Raw genomic sequence first — 21,823 nt, 5'->3', positions numbered from 1 at the left:
CATCAGCTAGCAACCAGATTTTTAAATGTTTATTTTTAAATTATTTCAGATTTACAGAAAAGTTGCAAAAATACTAAAAGAATTCCTGTAAACCATTTACCCACATTCCCCAGTGTTCACATATTACCATATTTGCATTGCTTCATCCTATCTACCTATACCAACCCATCATATATCTATACTATATATATATATATATATATATATATATATATATAAAATTTCAGTCATGATGCTCCTTACTCTTAAATACTTCAGTGTCAATTTCCTATGAATGAAGACATTTTCTTATATAAACACACTATAGTTATTAAAATCATAAAATTAACAGATATAATACTATAATCTATAAACCTTATTCAGATTTAACCAATTGGTTCACCAATGTATTTAAAGCAAAATAAAAATAAGTTCTTTTTCTGGGCCAGGATCTAATCCAATCTCCTTTAATTTGGATCAGTTCCCTTATCTTTCTCTTTCTTCACATGACCTTGACACTTCTTTAAAAGTACAGGCCATCATTTTTTTTCAAATAGGTTTTCAATTTCTTGCTCTCTATCTTCTCCTTCTGGCATGCTTGAAGTTGTCCCAGAGGCTCCTTACACTATCCTCATTTTTTTGGATTCTTTTTCTTTTTGCTGTTCTGATTGGGTGTTTTTTTATTCCTTATTTTTCAAATCACTGATTTGATTCTTGGCTTTATCTACTCTTCTGTTGATACCCTGTAAATTATTCTTCATTTCCGTTAGTGTATCCCTCATTCTGTCTGGTCCTTTTTTTTATGCTGTTGAAGTTCTCACTAAGTTCCTTGAGCATCCTTATAACCAGTGTTTTGAACACTCCATCTAGTAGATTGCTTGTCTCCATTTTGTTCAGTTCTTTTCCTGGAGTTTTGTTCTGTCCTTTCATTTGGGACATGTTTCTTTGTCTCCTCATTTTGGCTGCCTCCCGGTGTTTGTTTCTCTGTATCAGGTAGAGCTACTATTGTCTCCTAGGCTTCCTGGGGTGGCCTATTGTAGTAGGTGTCCTGTAGGGTCCAGTGGCACAGCCTCCCTGGTCTCCCTAGCTGGGCCTTCCAGGTGCACCCCTTGTGTGGACTGTACACCCTTCTGTTGTAATTGAGTTTTGATTGCTGTTGGCACATCAGTGGGAGGGATTTACTCAGGCTGATCAGCTGCAAGGACTGACTAACCACTGATCACTGACCTCTGCCTACCTTGGAGGATCAACTGTGCAGGGCCCACCACACAGAGCAAGACTTACTTCAGCAGGGCTCTGGTACCCACTGAGTCCACTCTTTGAGTGTGTCTATTGTGTAGGTGGTTGGGTGGTGGTGCTTTGACGTGGTTTGAAGCTGTCCACTGGGTGTGCTGGCTCTGGGGCCCCTGAGGAGGCGCAAGCCAAGGTCAGCCACTGCCTGTGTTCTGCCTGGGGCCACCAGGCATAAGCTACAAAACTATCTTCAGATGGCTGCTTCTTGTGCTGGGCTTGGAGGTGCCTAGGTGAGACCAAGCTGTGAACCAAGGCTGGCTGCTTCTAGTGCCAAGCCTGGGACCACTTATTGCGAGGTATGGGGCTCGCTGAGGCCAGATGCTGCTTGTTTGCGAGAATTTAGGAAAATCCAAAGCATGAGCCAAGACAGGCCATTCCTATGGTAGAGCCACTGGAAACAGCCTGGGTGGGCCTGAAAGTTGGGTGAGGCAGGGCCTCAGGGAATCACCAGGGCAGGGGGAACAGTGTGAAGCAGGTTGATGGAGTCTCAGCTATGGTGCCCGCCTGCTGGCTCTGTGTGGGGAGGGCTCAGCAGAGGAACCATGGCCTCTGCCAGCACTTCTGTCTGGGAGAAAGCTGCCCGCCCAGCTCTCACCCTGATGCCGGGCAATTCAGTTCCTCCCTGTATGTCTCTGGTACCTTTTGAGCTGCCTGCCCTATGCTGGAGCCTGGAGGGAGCGTCAGACTCAGTCCCTGTCGGGCCCTTTAGGAGGAGCTGCCTGGGGCTCCAGCAGCCTCAGCCTCCCTCAGCCTCAATGCCCACTGGTTTTCCAGCCAGAAGTGATGGGGACTTCTCTTCCTGGCACTGGAACCCTGGGCCAGGGGGCCTGGTATGGGACGGGGTCCCCTGACTCCTCAAGGAGGACCTTCCCAGCTGATTTTTACCCACCACACGTGTGTGTGGGACCAGCTCGTCGGAGTGCCCCCCCTTACCAGTCTTGACGTGGCCTTTTCTTTAATTCCCTACTTGTATGATTCGCATTCAGCCCAATTTCCGGTGGTTCTGCATGGTGAGCATACTGTAGTTTAGTTGTAGTTTTTGAGGAGGAGATGATACCGCATTTACCTACACCACCACCTTGCCCGGAAGCGTTTGCTCTTATTTTACACGTGAGGAAACTGAAGCTCAGAGAGGTGAATGTGAGTGGCAGAACACAGGGACATTACTTCCAACGCCACATGAACGTAATTCCAGGCTCCAGAGCCAGAGGGAGAGTCATACTCCACATTTTTCCGGAGTTTCCTGTGAGCCCCTGCCACTCCCTCCATATGAGAATTCTTACGCTTGGGTGTCGACCAGGGGCTCGGGTCTGTGGAGTTGGCTGCAGGCCGCGGCTCGGGGTCTGTATCCCTCCTCCTTTCCTCTCCTTCCCCTTTATCAGCCCTGGGTCTGGCTCGTACACTTGGAGGATGAAAGCAGAAGAGAAAAGGTGGAATGGGAAACAAATCACAGGACAAAGCTGCAAACTGTCCAAAACCCAGCATTCTTCCACGGGTAAGCAAAATGGAATGGTCTGATTGTTACACAAGGTGACACTAAATGCCAAATAATGGACTGCAACGTGAAATGCCCTGTTGAAAAATTCCAGATGAGGAATAAAAATGAGACAGGCTCAAATGGATTCAAAATTCCAGAAGGTTAGAAAAATGGAAGGCTCTGCGAAGTACGTTTCTCTTTCTTTTTCTCCTCCTACGAAGAGTTTCCCAGCGATCTTCCCTTCTAATTAATGCTGAGCAAGGAGAAACACTTTTAAAGTTGCTATAGTACAGATAGAGTTGCCTGTTTTGTTATAAGAAAGGAATGTCTAAGAGACCAGAATGGAATTATAGGATAAGCCCTGTCTCAAACGCATAAAGAGCCCTGGATTTGAGCCCTCGCTCTGCTGTTAATCCTCTTTCTGATTCAGGTCAGTTCTCTCTGCTCCACCATTTTCTTATTTATTAAATGGGGAAAGGATGGGTGTGCCAGGGGAAGATGTTGAGGTAAATGAATCTTAAAGTCCTCTCTGGTTCTGTAGACCGTGCTGTCTTTCTCCTCTCAGGAGTATAGTCTCCTTGTTACAAAGTGGGAACGCTGGGCTGTATCACCTTGAAGGTCTCTTCCAGTTCTTCCATTTGCTATCTGAGATGAGGAAACACTCAGCCCACCTGTCCCCTCCTCCCGGTGTCCACACTAGGCACCACACTGGATACCTTGTCTTGGGGGGAGTACCTCAGGATAAGGGGGTGTGTGCGTGTCCAGGCAGGGAAGGGAGGAGGAATTATGGCATGGTGGGGAACTCGCAGAATTGAGATGCAGACAGTTGGATTCTAGTTCCAGCTTCACCACTCTGCAGGCGATTTAAAGCGAGTCCCATAACCTTTCTGAGCCTTACCTCACTTATCGTCAAAACATGGATATCTTCTTGTGGGATGTTGGAAAGATCAACCGAGAGAAGATATGTGGAGGGACTTAGGACAGTGTTCATTGCTCTACAAATCTCCCTTATGGCCAAGCCTGATGATAACCGGTGGGTTCACATTGGTATGAAGTCCCTTCGGATTGGTTGGAGCTGGTGCCATAGCAACTGTGAAATATTTTGAGTATCACTCCTTGGTGGTTATCATTATGATTATCCAGGGTTTCTAGAGGGCCAGTAGTCTCAGAAAAAAACTGGAAGGCTTTCCTTCCGAGGCCTCAGACAGTCCTTGCTTCTTTCCAAGGTAGCTTGTTCAGACACAGGTCAAGAGCCATAGCTGGGCACGAGTGCTCCTTTGGGCTCTGCCGTTATCAGGGGGTTCCTAGCAGCGCGAGGTTGGAGTGTGGCAAACCACAGGCAAAGGAGAAAGAATGCCTTGAACAGACGAGTTGAAAAGACATCTGAGTTTGCTTGTACGTGAGCAAATGCCATGACTTTCCATGGAGAGAGGGACTGACTGCCAGATTCCCAAACTTAAGTGTGCATAGGAATCACCTGGGGATCTGGTTAAACTGCAGGTTCTGATTCAAAAATCTGGGGCGAGGCCTGAAGCTTTACATTTCTAACAAGCTCCTAGGCACTTCAAGGGACAAGTTGCTAGATGACCTCATAGAGATCATGTGCCCTGAGGTGATCTCTTCTCTTGGGAACAAAAGACCGACTGCTATACTTTTGGTTTCTCTACTACTCTTCAAAGTCAGATCCTGGTAGTCAGGAAAAAGGGGACAGGGACATACTCTGGCCAGAGCAGTGGTGGCAGATCTGTGGCATAAATGGATTGAGGACCTCACCCTTCTGAGTGTTGAAGGTCCCAACCAACATGGGCTGAAGCAGGACATTCAAAGAAATGGGCTTTTTAACATTTCCTACCCCAGATACTTCATTCATTCACTAACCATCCATCCACTCAGTAAACATTGACTTTCTACTCTGGTAAGCCTTGTGAAGAACATATTCATTCAGAAACGAATCATATGTAGCCTCATCCCTCAGGGTGGATCTAATGAGAGAGACAGACACACAGATAAGTTGCAATTACAGTCAAATATGAGCAAGATAAAATAGATTCACGAAGGAGGGACATTCGCCTTTTCTGGGCATAGGCTGATGGTTAGAAAGGCTTCATAGGGAAGAAGGTGACACTTAAGACGGGACTGAGTGTATGAGCACCTGTCATGCACATGTGGTGGAGAATGCATTCCAGACAGAGAGATCGGCAGGCACAAAAAGATGTAGTAGTATAGTAGTATGTTCATGCAACTGTAAATTGTTGAATATCATGTCTATTGAATACTTTTTTTCTTTATTGATTTTAGTGAGAGAGGAAGGAAGAGGGAGAGAGAGATAGAAACATTGATGAGACAGAACATCGACTGGCCACTTCCTGCATGCCCCCCACTGAGGGTTGGGCCCACAACCTGGGCATGTGTCCTGACCAGGAATTGAACCAGTGACCTCTTGGTGCATGGGTCAATGCGCAACCATTGAGTCACATGGGCTGGGCTAGTTAGGATACTTTCAATTGCAAGTAAGTGGATATCCAAGTAAAAGTATCACGAACCGAACATTAATTGGTTTATTATCTCACAAGATAAGCCCAGAGCAAGATAGTTCCCAGGTAGGTTCAGAGGTCCAATGTTGTCAACAAGAGCCCAGAGGCTTTGTTATCCATCTGCTCTATCATCCTTGGGTGCCAACAGTTTCTCTTCTGGATTGCAAAATGGTCACTTATTCAAATGCAGGCACAACCACATCCAGTGAAGGACAAGAGGACCACTCTGTTCCACATGTGTCCTTTTGGTAGGTGGCCTTTCCCCTGAAGCTCCCATCAGACATCCCTTCCAGTCCCCTGCCCATGCTCTAAATGTAAGGGAGGCTGGGAAGGTACAAATATGTAATTTTCAACTTCTATAGTGAGAGGCTCAATCGCAAGAAAGGGATGGCAGGAAAAGAGCCTAAAGAAAGCCTCATGTGCCTGGCTAAGAAGTTTACATTTTCTCCTACAGACTATTTGGGAGAAATTGGATCGGAGGCGTGATATAATCAAATAGGCATTTTGGCAAAATCACATTGCTATGTACATACATATGTGTGTGTATACACAGGAAAGGTCTGGAATGACCGTTGTCAGGTAGTACTAATGATCATCTCTGAGGAGAGAAGTGGGATCAGTGGAAGTGAAAGGGGCATGTACTTTTTACTCTTTAGCAGTGGTTGTCAACAAGAGGAGGCTTTGCCCGCCGGTAGGTATTTCCCAATGTCTCCAAGTGTTTTTTAGTTGTCACAACTGGCAGAATGCTACTGGCAATTAGTGGACAGAGGCCAGGGATATTGCTAAACATCTTACAATGCATGGGACAGCTTCCACAGCAAAGAATTTAATCTAAAATATCACTAATGCAGAAGATGGAAGACCACAGTCATAGACTGCTTTATTGTTTGGACTGTTGACTGCAAAACTATATTGACGTAGTATTTATATTTTAGAAACATTGTTGTGTAAACCACAATTCATAAGCAGTTTTGCAAAGCAGATTGGAAAAATGGAGACTGGAGGCAGGGAGACCAGTTAGGAAACTCTTACAATATTTAATTCAATGGTTTTCATTTTTCTTTCCTTTTCCTCCCTTCCTCCCTTCCTCCCTGTATAAATTTTTTTTCTTTATTAATTTTTAGAGAGAAAGGGAGAGGGAGAGATAAAAACATTGATGAGAAAGAACATCAATTGACTGCCTCCTGCATGTCCTCCACTGGGGATCAGGCCCACAACCTGGGCATGTGCCCTGACTGGGAATCAAACCGGCGACCTCTTGGTGCAGGGGTCAATGCTCAACCACTGAGCCACACCGGCTGGGCTATACCTTTTTTTTCTTCCTCTCTCCTTTGGGCAATAGGAACCCTTTATTCCAATGACATTTTCTGGATCCCAGTATGCAAATCAACACTGCTCTGACTGAAGCAGGAGTGGGGTCAAGAGCCCTAGCTTTTGACACTGTCCCTCTCCTCTCATGGCGGCCTAACACACTTCACAGACAACTTGAAACCCCTCCCCCTGGGCGGAAGCTGAGGCCTGACCCAGACCAAAGATGGAAAGGATGGAGAGGCTGAGAAGATTCCAGAGTTAGGTGTGTGTAGTGTGCTTGCTAGACCAGTCACGATAATAACTCACAGAGTCAATTACAAACGGTTGGTTACAATTCTGTGAGTAAGAAGGGGCATGTTTGGACCATTTCTGTTTTGTAACAAATAACTCCCTTACCATTAATATAAAGTAAAGGGAAAAACTGACACACCAAGAGAAAGCAGCAGGTGGAACACATGAAACACAAGTGGTTGAATATTAGAATGAGAGAGAGAAAGACAGAGGTAGGAAGGGAGGGAGGGGGAGAGAGAGAGAGAGAGAGAGAGAGAGAGAGAGAGAGAGAGAGCGCTTGGAGGATTCCCGGGTGTCTGGCTTAGGTTATTGTGTGTGTTGGGGGCGGTGCTTGTCATAAGGTGAGGAGCACAGGAAAAAAAAATCAATGAGTTCAGTTTTGGACGTGTGGCAGAAATGTTGAATTGGCAACTGGATACATGGGTCTGAAGCTCAGGAGAGGTCTGCCATAAAAACAAAGGCTGGGAGTCATCAGCACATAAATGGTGGCTGAAACCTTGAAAATGAGTGATTTCATTCGGAGAAAGTAGAGTTTGCCTACAATAAAACTTGGGAGCAAAGCAGTAGTGAGGGAATAGGCAGAGAAAGACATCTTTCTGTAGGAGAGGGGGAAGGGATGAACCAGAGGCAGAAGGGGAAAATAAGGAGAATAAGAACTCTTCAACGTAAGAGAAGTATTTCAAAAAAGACAAAGTAATCAATACTCAAACACAGTGGCAATTTCAAATAAGAAAATTACTACAAAGTGAGTTGCCTTGGTTTCTCCCTCAGGGTCCTTTAAGAGTGCTGGCCACAAATGATGTGAGGGTGAAAAAACAAGGAGAGAGAATTGCAGGACTCTTTTTGTTAGAAATTGAGCCCCAAACCCAATTCAATTAAAAGTAGCTTAGGCAAAAAGTGAGCACTGCCAGGACTTAATCCAGCTGGCTCTGCCTAGTCAGCTTCTCTCTGCAAGTCATCCTCAGCATCCTACGGCACACTGGCCTGCTTTCCATGGGACCATGGCCTGTGTGCCTTGCATAACCAGACAGTGACCGAGTCCCTTTACAAAAGTCAATGCGATGGTCCAAGCTTAGGTCAACCAGTCATCCCTGGACCCATCTCTGGGTCAATAAGCTATGGTCGGGAAGTATGTTGGGAAAGCCGTGGTAGTATTGGGTATCTAAGAATATGAAAGATTTTATTTACAAATGGAGGAGGGAACATTTATCAGAAGAAGAAAGAGAGTTGCCACACAAACGAAACAACTGAACATGAGGGATCAGTGAGCAGTCCCTGAAGTCTTTGAGCTCCTGAGAATTCACATGGTCTCCTCCCACTTCTCCCCCATCCTTTTCCCAGTGGACACACATCTGCACATGGACATGGGCACAGCAGGTCATGTGGTATCTCCAAGGCCTGCTGGTCCTGCCATCACCCCTGTATCCTTTGACTTCTATACTCCAAATGCCAAGGAAAGAAACTAAATGACTTGTTCTTTACACTGTCAGATCAGGTTTCTCTCCTCCTGAGGACCTGTCTCTGTGGGGAAGCTGTCAGACCCCCTCATCATAGGGCCCAAATGACTGCAGCTTGGTCTCCTTCCCTGTGGACCTGAGCTGGGCCCAAGGAACCCATCCCATCCCATCCCAACACTGGGACAAGGCGTTCACATTTGATGCTAAAATAGCCTGACCTGTCAGACAACTAGATCTACTGGAATGCCTAATTCCCAATTAGAGGATTCTAGAAAGAAATGTAATGGAGTCTACGTCTGATAGTAAAAACACATTTCCATGGTGTTTTCCAATTGACAAAGCACATTCCACATGCTTTAACGTGTTTAATCCTCACAGTTAAGAACAACCGAAGTCCAGTGAGAGAAGTATGGAATTGTATCTAATTGTCTGTGTATTTAAAGATCACTTGAGAATTTTGCGTTTGACTTAAATGTTTAACTCACTAGAGGTGGATGGTAAAGCCAAGCTGCTTTCATAAAGAGCTCCATTTTTGTGAAGAGTGTAAATGAGTTGAAAAGCACAACACTCTCCTTGTCTCAGTTAATCTTCAAAATAACCCTACCGGGTGGGCGGGGCGGAGATTGTCATGCAGATTGTTCAGAAGGGGAAACCGCAGAGCGAGTTTGCCCAAGATCACTCAGCTAGCCCTGGCCGGTTTGGCTCAGCGGTTAGAGCATCAGCCCTTGGACTGAGGGTCTCAGGTTTGGTTCCTGGTCAAGGGCACATACCTGGGTTACAGGCTCGATCCACGTGTGGGAGACATCCAATTGATGTGTGTGTGTGTGTCTCTCCCTCTCTTCCACTCTCTGTAAAAAAAAAAAAAAATCAGTAGAAAAATATCCTCCAGTGAGAACTAATAAGAAAAAAAAAACACTTCGCTATAAGGGACTGAGCTAGGACTACAAGGCACACTGTTAATGAGACTAGATTGCAAACTCTAGATTGTGTCTTCTTCATCTTGGGTGACTCTACAGTGACTTATGCTCCATTCAGGGCCCAGATTTACCTGCATTGAAAACCATGGGGCTCACCACTAGGGAGTTCTAGGAATTTATGAGAAAACTGGCCTGGCCGCCCATTGCTTGGTCTTGCCACCAGGGGTCAGCACTGGTGCTCAGGAGCCCAGAGCCAGAGCGGTGGAGAGCACACAGGGAACAGACAAAAGCAAACTTGAGCTTCTATTGCTAATGGCTAATGATGGAACTGCCATTACTCAGCCCAGAAACCAGCCCGACACAGGCACTGAGCCGTAGTGTGGGATGTGGGTTGGAGGGGCTGGAGACAGAGTGGGACAGCGGTAGGCAGCCTGGGCTGGCACAGAGAGACCCAGGCCTCTGTTCCAGGTCTGGAAATTTGACAATTTTTTATCCTCACCCGAGGACATTTTTCCATTTTTTGTTCAGACAGAGTGGGAGGGAGAGGGAGAGAGAGAGAGAGAAACATCGGCGTGAAAGGGACACATCGAGTGGCTGCCACCCGCACAACCAACCAGGGCCGGGGACAAACTGCAACCGAGGTACATGCCCTTAGCGGGAACCGAACCCGGGTCTCTCTGGACCGCAGGCCAACGCTCTAACTGTTGAGCCAAACCGGCCAGGGCCCTTTGACAATTTTTACTCTTCACTCTTCTCAGTGTCCCTCTCTGTTACACAGGAGGTTAAACCGATTCCTCTGCACACCCCTGGTTGGAGAACGGCTGGTCTGGGTTGTTGCTAAGTGCCCTGCCAGCAACACGCCCCCTCCTCTTTACAGGCAGCCTTGGCAAGGAGGTTCCCAGGAGTCGCACTGTCTGTCTAGGGAGGGTCCTTTGCCACTGTCCTCCCTAATCACACCCTGCCTCTGTGACCCCGCTGGGTAGAAGCCACAGGGCTTCCTCCGCCCACCCGTGGGCAACACGCTCCAGGCCATCCGCTCTGCCTTCTTCTTGGGAAGTGTCCTGGTCTAAGGGAGAACTTCAGAGTCCTCTGGGGAGGAACACTCACAGGACTGGCAAAGAAAAGGAACCACCTATGGGACAGCATCTGGGAGTAAGAGGTCTCTCAAGAGACAGAAAGTAAAAGGCAAAGAGCAGACTCTCCTGCCCTGAGAATAAAAGTGTTAGCCCCTCCTTCCGTCTGGGCAGTCATTAACCACTTCATATTTTGAGCCTCAACAGCCATTATCCCTAGATCTCTAGGCCCCAGTTTTCTGATTACCCTAGCTAAAATGGCCCCCACCCCATACCCCATCATTTTTTACCTTCTTCCCCATATGTTTATTTTATTTTATTTTTTAAAATATTTTTATTGAGCCCGGCCAGTGTGGCTCAGTGGTTGAGCATCAACCCATGCACCAAGAGGTCGCCGGTTCTATTCCTGGTCAGGGCACATGTCCGAGTCGTGGGCCAGATCCTCATTGGGAGGCACGCAGGAGCGACCAATCGATGTTCTCTCTCATTGATGTTTCTATCTCTCTCTTCCTCTCTCTCTAAAATCAATAAAAAAATTTAAAAATATTTTTATTGATTTTTAGAAAAGAAGGGAAAGGGAGAAAGAGATAGAAACACTGATGTGGGAGAGAACTATCCATTGGCTGCTTCCAGTTAACCCCCTACTGGGGATCAAGCCCACAACCCCAGGCACTGCCCTGACTAAGAATCGAACCAGCAACCTTTTGATGCATGGGTCTATGCTCAACCCCTAAGCCACACTGGCCGGGCTTCCCCATATTTTTATAGCCCTTATCACTTGCTTGACATTTTATAGTATTGCATATTGACTTGATTACTTGTTTATTGTTTGTCTTCCCCACTAGAATGTAAGTTTCAGGAGGGCAGAGACTGTGATTGTCTCATTCACTGTTGATGCCCCTGTGGTTAGAGAAGTGTCTGGCATATGATGAGACCTCAGCAAATATTTGATTAATAAATAAGTGAAATCTACACATGGGGAAATCAAGATGCACAAAGGAGAACAGCTTTATCCCAAATCACACAGCTAGTCAGCCACTGCTTCAGACAGGACTAGAGCCCATGTCCTCTTCTCCTGACTCCCAGGACAGGACTCTCTTTGCTTCCACAGAGTCAGAGTCGCTACATGGTGCTCAGCTCGAAGACCACTGTTGATTTGGGGGCCAGGACCCTGGAAGAGGGGCATTGGGCTGGGTGGTTCGGGTGGGAGGCAATCCCTGCCATCCTGAGAAGGGCCTGTTTGCCTTACACAGAGGAAAGCTCTGGCTTCAGCCATAAGCTGAGCCCCCGAACTTGACCAGATAGCACCCCTCGGTGGTCCGGGGGACTGGGTGAGACCGTGGATGATGACCAACCCTTGCCTACCGGTGGAGACATTCCTGCTAAGTGCAGTCGGGCCAGCAAAAGCAACAGGCTTGTTGATTATTATTCTCCCCATGAGCCTGCTTGTATGAGCCTGCTGAGCACGAGACACTAATTCAGGCGCAGGAGCCAGTCAGCCACTTACCAGCTGGATGACCTCTGGGGGCATCTCTGAACCGCCTGTGTTTCCTCATCTCTGCCTACCACACAGGGTTACTGTCGGGGCAAAATGAGGTGATCCAAGGAAGGTGTCTAGACGAGTGTGTGGCACAAAGCAAGTGCTCAATGCATGTGAGCCACGATTGTGGTTATTTTATTACCACTCATTATTATACTTCCTTTTTCTGATTGTCCTATTGTTATTTATTTCATTTCACCATCCTCATCATCGTTATTGTTGTTTTTATTTTTCTTTCTTCTCCTTCCATAGCCTATGCATTCTCTCCTCCTACCCTAAGGATCGATGGTAAATGAGGAAATGGAGGCACAGATGCCCAACAGCAGCTTGTCCCGGGTGTCATGGTTCCCCAGGTCACCATGAAGGCCACAGCTTCCCAGCTCAGAGCTTGCACCTGTTGAGCCTGGGCCGCTTGGGAAGCCTTCTTGCCACTACGGCAGGGTATGAGTCATGCTGCACAGGCTGATTGTGTCAAGCCCACGGAGACAGATGCTTCTGGGCTGGACATAGCACCATGAGGGGGTCTGTTTTCTAAAGTTGCCTGGGACCCAGCCACTGCTGGTCTCCTTTCCTCACAACTGAAACCATCTGACCCCACCTGCAGGCCCAGCCCCATGCCTGGTACCTATCCTAACACTGGGAGCCCCAGGCCCACCTGCTGGCCACAGCATCATATCCCAGCTATAGCCTGGCTCTGGCCCTGTGCCCTGATTCAAGTCATAGGGCTTTGACCGATAACAGGGACCAAGTCTCCACTTTGCCCACCCCGACTCTGATCCCTGGTACCATTTTTGGTGACCTCAGAGCTGAGCCCTGCCTTGCCTTTGTTGATCCCCTCACAGACTAGAGTTAGGCCCTTTGCCCATGTTGGAATCCTGCCACCACAGACCCAGCTGCCCCTGTAGTGCTTGCCACCACCTACCCCCAGACTCTTTGTCAGTTGCTGTGCTCTCCCCAAAGACACCACGTGAGGGTGAAGACTGCTCTCCTGGGTGTCCCCACTTCTGGCTGTCACCTCAGCTCTCCAGAGAGCCTATCCCCCGATGCCTGTCCAGGTCCTGTCATTGCTCAGGGTGTCCAGGTTTGCTGCTGCAGACTGTGGACATAATCCCCTGGAAAGGAATCTGACCTCACCCACCAAGTCTGGTGAGGAAGTTCCCCCGAGCTCCTCCCATGGGCTATCCTGGGCCCTAGGAGGTCTCCACTGTGTCATTGGCCCAGACCTTGTTTGGAGCCAATTTTTTTTTTTTTTTTTTTGCGTGCTTCTCAGTCCCCCTTCCCCCATCTCTGACAAATTCTCCTTTTCCCTCTCCTTCCTCGCTGGCTGGCGTTCCCACCCTGCACTTAACCCTGCCAAGCTCTATCTGACCTGCGAGAGCAAAGACACCAGTCCTTCTTCCAGGGCAGTTGGAGCCACCAATTCATGCAAAAAGTGTTCATGTGCTGGACTGATAACGCCCAACAATGCCGCTGGCAATCAGATGCACACGGGGTCCAGTCCTCAGTGGCCACCACGTCCTGTGAGGCCCCATTAAGCCAGCTGTGGCTCTAAGGGGCTCTCCCACTTTAGAATGGAGCCCAAGGCCTCCCAGAACAGGTGAAGTGGGTGGGCCCAAGGTAGGGGCTGCTGGGCCTGGCTAGTAGACATAACAAGCTTGGTCCATGGGGAGCTCATGCCCCCTGCCCTTCCTCCAATTCTAAGCACCCCAGGCTGGCTGGGGTAGGGCCACAGGCACTAGGAGGTGCTGAGCTGACCTAGTTACTGGAAAGGCACTGTGGTCCTGAGCTGGGAAGTCTGGATTTCCCATCCAGACCCTGGTGACTGGAAGACCAGACTTTCCAACAGCAGGAATTTCACTTTTCCAAGAGGCATCTAATGTCTTTTCTGGAGATCACATTCAGGCCTGCCTCAGTGTCTGGCTGTGTGCTTTATGGTCCGGTGACACACAGAACCCCAGTCTCAATTCCTCTCCTAGCCACCCTTGGGCCCCTCCCTTGGGCAGAAAGAAATTCCTGCCAAGGTAAGGAGCATTTTTCAGCAAAGAAATGATTAGCTGTCTCTCATCTACCAGAGCTCTCCATACTGTGGGCATTTACGATGGTAGTCTTCTGTCTTTGGGAGAGGAATAGAAAAGGAATTCCAAAGCCTTTTGTGTTGGGCCTCCCTGTTGAGGAAACCAGGTGGACAGAAGGGGCTCAGAGATTCCAAGGTAGAGAGGTACATCCTGTCTCTCCAGCATTATCAATTTTTGGATTGGTCACAAGGAACATGGGAGCTAGAAGGACCCTTAGAGCCACCTGGCCCATTGGTTTCCAAACTCCATTATTCATCAGAATCAGGAGAGAATCAGACCATGCCCCTTAAGGTTCTGATTCGGGAGGAGCCTGGCAATCTATATTTTTAAATATATATGGTCAGCCAGTGGTGTAGTCCAGTGCCCTCATGTTACAGATGGGAGAAACTAAGGCTCAGAGAGGCATGTTTTCATGGTTTTCTTGCAAGTACCTAACTTGACATGATCTGGTTCTAGTCTACCTTTTCTCACTGAAGCATCTCATTTATACACCCTTACAGTTGCTGTATAAAATACAGGATGTCAGCTAAATTTGAATTTCAGACATACTTATGCTAAAAAATTATTCATTGTCTATCTGAATTTCAAATTTAACTGAGCATCCTCTCCCTGTATTTGCTCAGTCTGGCAACTCTATGCACCTTACATTGTAGACCACCTGGATGAACATTGTCACATGTAATTTCTGAATTCTTACTTTTAGGCCTTTATTTATTCTGTTCCGTCTGCCTGAAATAATCATCCTATTATTTCTCCCAAATCCTGCCCATTCTTCAGCCTGAATGCCTCCTCTCAAGCTTTATTATGCTTTGAGCTGACCTTATTCTAGCCTCTGATAACAGTTTCTTTGTCTCTCTACTTCCACTTCCTTGTGTGCTATCTGGGATCAGAGTTCTTTATCTAGTTGGATTAACTCTCCTGGGGAGCATGAGCCAGCCCCCTGCCAAGGCAGGGACCATATCTGAGCAGAGTTATGTGTAAAAGCATGGGCTCTGGAGTCAGGTGAATTTTGTTTGATTTCAGCTCTTCCATTTACCAGCTGTGTGACTTTGGGCAAGATCTCCACCTCTTTGGGACTCAGTTTCCTCATCTGTAAAATGTGAATTATAAGAGTAATTTTTGCATGGGGATGTGATGAAAACTAAATGAGATAGTATTTTGAGAGTGTTTAGAAAAAGCAAGTGTTCAGTTCAAGTTAGCTATTGTTATACATCATCATCTCTGCATCCTCAGGGCCAAGCACAGAGTAATGATTAGTCAAGTGTACTCTGTGAATGAATGAAGAAATGAATACATGAGTATAAGAAAAAGGCCTGGATATAAGATCCTGTGCCCTACTCACAGAAAATTCTAGATGTTTGTGTGAGTGGCTTCGTATTGGAAATAGCTGTGCACTGGAAAAGCGTGTTACCTCTGGAGAAAGTTTCTGCCCTCAGGGAGCTGTATATAACACACTGTTCCTCCCTAGGGGAGTAAATTGCTCTTAGCCGATTGTTACACAAATGTTTGTCTCATTGGAGCACTTCTATGATTCTATTCTCTGCAAGGAATGATTGGAAATGGAAATCTAGACCTGTGCCTTTCACTGTCTCTGCCCTCCTGTGGACTGCCAAGAAACTCTCTCCCTCTGGTACAATGAAATTAATTGATTGAAAGGTTGGTAAATACTTGGAGACCAAGAGAATTATAAAAAAGATGACAGGCAACAGATTGGTGGTTTCCAGAAGGGAAGGGGCTGGGGGAGGGCAAGATGGGTAAAGGGAGTCAAATGTATCGTGAGAGACGGAAAGTGGACTTTTGCCAGTGATCATGCTACAGTGTATGCAGATACTGAATTATAATGTATACTTGAAACTTGTGTGCTGTCATTAACCAATGTTACCCCGATGAAAAAAAGAAAAGAAAAGAATGAAATACAAGTGCCAACCTCTGTTCCCGTTTACCTTTCTGATTCCTCACTACTATCTCCTGCCCCTTCCTGCCCAACAAAGGCAGTAGTCGAGGGTTTGTTGGGTCCTTGGCATTCATCAAAATAAGCAAAAAGTGAACAGGTAGAGATTGAAATAAAAGGATGTGAGACAGGTGGTTTTCTAGTGCAATGAAATGTAGTGTTCTCATCTGAAATCACTTAGAGCTTTTGTTGAAGCTATGCACTCAGCGTATTGCCTACTATATAGTGGCTGTCAAGGAAATATTTGTTGAATGAATCACTGTACACATTGAACGAAAGGCAGAGTATAATAAAACAAGCATATATATATATATATATATATATATATATATATATATAAATTGTTTTTTAATTGAATAAATGTACAATAAATCTTCTACCTCTCCTTTCTAATTATCATGTCCCTGGTTCAACCTGGAAAAGTGACTGACCAGGCTCTGCCACAGGAACCCTGAAGTTTGGTGCAAGTTTGTTTGGCTCTTGAGGCTTATAAAAACATGAGAGGTTAGTTAGGCCAACTTTTCCCTTGTGTACATCTAATGACAGGGAGCTCACTACTTCAGAATCTTTGCTATGCTCTTGATCTATGCTATGATCTTTGAATGCTCTGAAAAACTCTTATTGCTGCAAAATGACAGGTCTGGTACTAGAACCCAAACCTTTCTATAACCCAGAGAAGAGTGCTCTGCACTGCACTACCCTTGGAACTATAAAGCTGTATTTATTCAAAGATGGTGGGAGAAAAACTTTCCTAGAAAACAGGAGACCTGGATCCAAGTCTGAGGTCTGCCGTTGATTTACTGTGTGAAATTGGGTAACCCCTCCACTTTTGGACAGAGGTTTCAAACTGGATGTTCTGTAAGACTCTTCCAGTTCATCTGTTCCAGGACTCTCTAGTGAGGGCTCATTAAGATATTGTAATACCATGGTTCTCAAAGTTTGGCCCAAGAATCCCTTGGGCTCCCTTAGACCCTTCTCAAACTACATACCTGTGGGAGGCAGGATTTTCTTCATAGCACAACAGGCTGAATGAAGAAACAGCTCTCAGAGTTCAGCTTCTATAAGCCAGATATTAAAGACAATTGCAAAAAATGTAAAATCATGCCACTCTTCTCCGTAAATATTTTTGTTATAGAAAATATTGTTATTCTTTATAAAGTATATTAAAAATATGCTATAAAATATGTCATTTAGGTTAACATGTCAAATTTTTAAGCATTTAAAAAATAAAGGAAGAAATGAATCAATATCCTTTAAATGTCTCCATCTTCATACCTAATACGATAAATCATGGCAGATCTAACCCACATAAATAAAAACTCTTTGATCTTTAACAACTTTTAATACTGTAATGGGGTCCTAAGAGCAACAAGTTTGAGAACTATTGCTCTGATAAGTCTCTGACTTCCTGTCTCATTCTGTACAGTCCTGTCCGTCCAGCGGTCCCACATGGGATCTGTTCAATATGTGACAGAGGGATGGACACAATGACCTTGGCAGGGAGGGCATTCTTCCTAACTCCTGGGTCTCAGCCATATCAGGCTTCTCCTCTCCTTCACCTGGGTTCCTTGGCATAGACTGTGACTCGGACCTTAGACAGGACGCACCATCTCAGGCAGTGTTGTCCCTGGGTGGGGAAATAAAGCAGCTGGCTCAGTGTGGGCTAGTCTGCTTGTCTGCCCACAGGTTTCCAGTCCCTTCTGGCTCCACCTGCCCTAATTGGTACACTCTCTATACCCCTGACCCTCCAACCCCCCAGACCCTCCCGACCTTCCCCACCAGAAAAAGTGGGCTTTGCCTTGGCTGGTGTGGGTCCGAGGTTATAACATCAGCTCATGCACCGAAGAGTTATGGGTTCAATTCCTGGTCAAGGGCACATACCTGGGTTACAGATTCAATCCCAGGCCCTGGTTGAGGCGTGTGCAGGAGGCAACCAATCAATGTGTCTCTCACATCAATGTTTTTCTCTCTCTCTCTTGATCCCCGTCCCTCCCTTTCACTCTGACTACAGAATCATGGAAAAAATATCCTTAGGTGAGGATTAACAAAAATATTAAAAATGAAAAAGTGGGCTTCATGCCTGCTATGCTGCTCATGGTGTGTGGGGGACGAAAGGAGAACCGAGCGGATGAAGGATCAGTGTTCACTGAGAAAACCCACCGCACGTCAGATTCTTCACGTCCCGTCTTCCTGAATGGCAAGCCTGGGAGTTGAGTCGGGATCTCTCTCTTCATCCTTGCTACAGCCAGGGAAACTGAGGATGGGTGCCAGAGACAAAGAGTCTTGCCTAAGGTGGCTATACAGCCAAAAATTGTGTGCTCTTGGCTTTGAACTCAGGTCTAGATGATGCCAAATCAGTGCTCTTCCTGCTTTACCAGCTGCTAGGAGAATCGGCAGCATCCAGGACAGGAAGAGGGAGCAGGGAATTAACATCCACTGAGCACTGTGGGCAGAGCATGGCCAGTGAGCATGCGTCATCTCGTGGACTCAGCATTAGACCCCTTATGTAGGCAGCAAACCCACAGTTTACTGATGAAGAAGCAGGCTTCGAGAGGCCAAGTGGCTTTCCTACAGGCACACTGCTAGGCAGTAGCAGAACCAACATTCCGATCTAAGTCTGGTCCCAAAGCCTCAGCTTCAATAATGACAGATGACATTTATTGAGAATACTTGATGCCAGACACTATGCTAAATACTTTAAGTTGTTTAAGTTAAACCTCCCAACAAGGTAGCTGCTGGGATGATCTGGCTGCAGGGGAAGAGGGCATGTGCTCTGCTCTGGGGACAGTTGGCGGGGTGGGAAAGAGCCACTGTCTTGCCACTGGTTGCTGGCTGACTGTCACCCTGACAGCGTGGCACAGAATAGGCTGGAGAAAACGGGAGAGACCAGCTATCGCAACCTCCCCCGGGTACAAATGGGAAAACTGAGGGCCACAGAGTAAGCTGTAAGCTGAGCTGGGGGGTTCCTTACAGACCCCCAGGGACAAATGTCTGGGCCGAAGCACTGCTGAGGAAAGTCCTCACAGGTAGGCACAGGCTTGCTCAAAGCAGGCTTAGGACTTTCTAGGGTCCCAGCATTTGGCCCTGTGTCTGACCATCCTGGGTCTCTGAAAGGGAAGTGAGGCCAGGGGGAGTAAGTTATTCTGGGCCTTGTGATGACATGTGTCCCCAGAGACCCAAGCCTGGCCTTGTGCCAGGGGGTCTCTGGGAGCCTTCTGGCTGCCAGCCATGGCACCCTGCCTGCGGAGCCTTGGGAGATGAGGAATCACTGCTTCTTAATGGCTTCCTGCCCAGAAAGTCTCTAGAAGTGCTTACTACTAACTCTTCCCAGCGAGAGAGCCGACTTCGGGGCGTGCGGCTTCGGGGTCAGACACCAGGCCGAGCTTGTGGATCTGCAGGGGTCTGAGTGTGAGTGCGATGAAAGGAAGGAAGGCATCACATCAGGTGTTCGGAGAAGGACACACACACAGGCTGGCTGAGCTGGGACGGAGCGCCGGCGCCCTGAGTCAGGGGGATGGAGGAATGGCTTCTGAGAGCTCATTCTCACTGGGGCGCTACCTGACTTCCTACGGGTTTCCCAGGGCAGCACAGGAGCCCCGAGAGGATCGTGCGCCAGAAGGGAGATTTTTCCAGACTCACCCTGCCCTCAACCCCCAACAGGACTCATGCAGTAATAGACTTGAGACTTGGAGACTCGGGACACTGCCTCTCATTCTACAGCCGGGAAAACCGAGGCCCAGAAAGGAAGCGGACCCCTGGAGATACCAGAGGGAGTCGTGAGTCCGGACTTGAGAGCACTATGGAGAAGGACCCCGTAAGCCAGGACCCAGAGCCTCCTGCCTGCAGCCTGCCCGGGTGAGGGCTCTGCTCCCGGGGCCCTTTTCCTTGTTGGCACTTCCCCCACAGCCCCTGTGTGGTCTCGGCTGTATCCAGAGGCCCCCAGGGAGAACTGGTGTGTCGCCTGGCAGGAGGCAAGCAGACAGGCATGCTGGCAGACAGGTGGCGGGACTGGCGGGTGAGCAAGCAGGCGGGCTGGACACTCCAAGCTCGGGAACTGTAATGTTCAGGGAATTTCAATGGGCATTGCTGTCCTGTCCCAGCCAACTGGTTAACGGTGCCGAGTTTGAATCAGTGACCCGCCTCCTGGTCCCTCCTCCTTAGCTAGCCTGCTCTCTCCCTCCCTCCTTCCCTTCCTCCCTCCCTGGGCCAGCCCTCCGGAGGCGCCGGAGTGGAGGCGAGCTGAGCTCGGGACAGCAGCTGCTCTCGGCTTCTCCCCTCTCTGTGCAGGGCTGGCTGATGGAGCGCTGGGCCAGGGTTGCCTCTCGCTGAGCCCCTGGTCCCCTGTAGCCTAGTCCCCAGGGAGGGAGAGCCTGTGCCCAGCAGAACTCTACTGGGCCAGGCGGCTTCCCTTGCCCCACCATGCCCCTGCTGGATGTTTTCTGGGCTTGCTTCAGGAAGGTGAAGGTAAGTGGCTGCCCACACCCAGCCCACCCACTGCTCAGGGCACAAGGAGGCAGCTGGGGACCACTGCATGCTGGCTGGAAGGCAGATGGGCTTCTGAGACCACCTTGGCACTAGAAAGGCTTGGGTTCAAGTCTCACCTTTGTCATTGAACCGGCTCTGCACTCTTCTGTCGCTTTCCCACGAAGATGAGTAGGCTAGCTGGCTCCTTTGATAAAACTTGCGTTTGTTGCTTCCCTGGCCTTGTCGCTTAAGGCAAGATTCTTAACCTCTTTGAGCCCCTGGTTTACTCAGCCTTAAAACGAAGACAATAGCACCAGCTTTACAGGGTGAAGAGGTCGGTGTTATTATTTGTATATTAAATGTTTCCAAATGTAAGAGATAATCGTGTAAAGTACCTAATGTGATGACTGGCATGTAGCACCCATACGAGGAATGGTAAACTCTCGTGATGATGATGATTACTAATTTCCATCAACATTTATAAAGCACCTAGTCTGTGCTAGGCGCCACAGGACTTGCCCAAAGGCAACGAGGGCCATGGCTTCTGTCCTCCAAGAGGAGGTAGGAAAAGCAGCAAATATTTATCAAGCACCTACTATATGCCAGACACGATGCCAGATGATCAGTTGAATATTTGTTGAGTACTGTTATATCCTGGGCATAGGGAATACAGGAGCACACCAGGACCCACAAGTCTGTGTATGGCATGGTTTCTGCTCTCAAGGACCAAGGAGCTGATATTTATTTAGTATCCTCTATGTATCAGACACAGGCTCTTTTTTTTTTCTTTTTTTCTCATTTTTGGGGATTGTCTCTTTAAAATTATTATTATTTTTCATTAAGGTAGTTGTATCGTCCTGGCTGGTGTGGGTCATTTGGTTGGAGCATTGGCCCATATACCAAAGAGAGGTGGGTTCGATTCCCGGTCAGGGCACATACCCAGGTTGCAGGTTTGATCCCCAGTCGGGGCATGTGCGGGAGGCAACTGATCGATGTTTCTCTTTCTCTCTCTCTCCCCCTTATTTCTTTCTCTCTCGGTCCCCCTCTCCCCCTTCTTCTCTCTAAAATCAACTTAAAAATTTTAAAAATACTTGTATCTACCTACTGAGACAACTTGGAAGATAGAGAAATGGAGAAGAAAAGAAAACACTACCATCCATTGTTTTCAATACCTAGGAAAATCCCTATCAACATTTTAGTGTATTTCTTTTAGTCTGTTTTTCATCCACAGTTCTTCCTTCATCTTTCAAAGCTGCGATTCTCCACTATGCATATATTAGTTTTATTCTGATTTGAAATTCATTTAGCTCAAATTTCCCCTGAGGCATATTTAAATGTTTGTGTAGTATATTATCAAGTTCATTTACTACAATTTAGTTCATCATTGACCTAATATTTGAACATTGATTTTTTTCTTTTATCATGGTTTTAAATAACGTCACAGTAAGCATCTTTTGAGTC

This window comes from Molossus molossus, unplaced genomic scaffold, assembly GCF_014108415.1.
Source record: "Molossus molossus isolate mMolMol1 unplaced genomic scaffold, mMolMol1.p scaffold_m16_p_2, whole genome shotgun sequence".
NCBI lineage: Eukaryota > Metazoa > Chordata > Mammalia > Chiroptera > Molossidae > Molossus > Molossus molossus.
The sequence above is the reverse complement of the archived record's forward strand: the minus strand, read 5'-3'. Positions refer to the sequence as shown.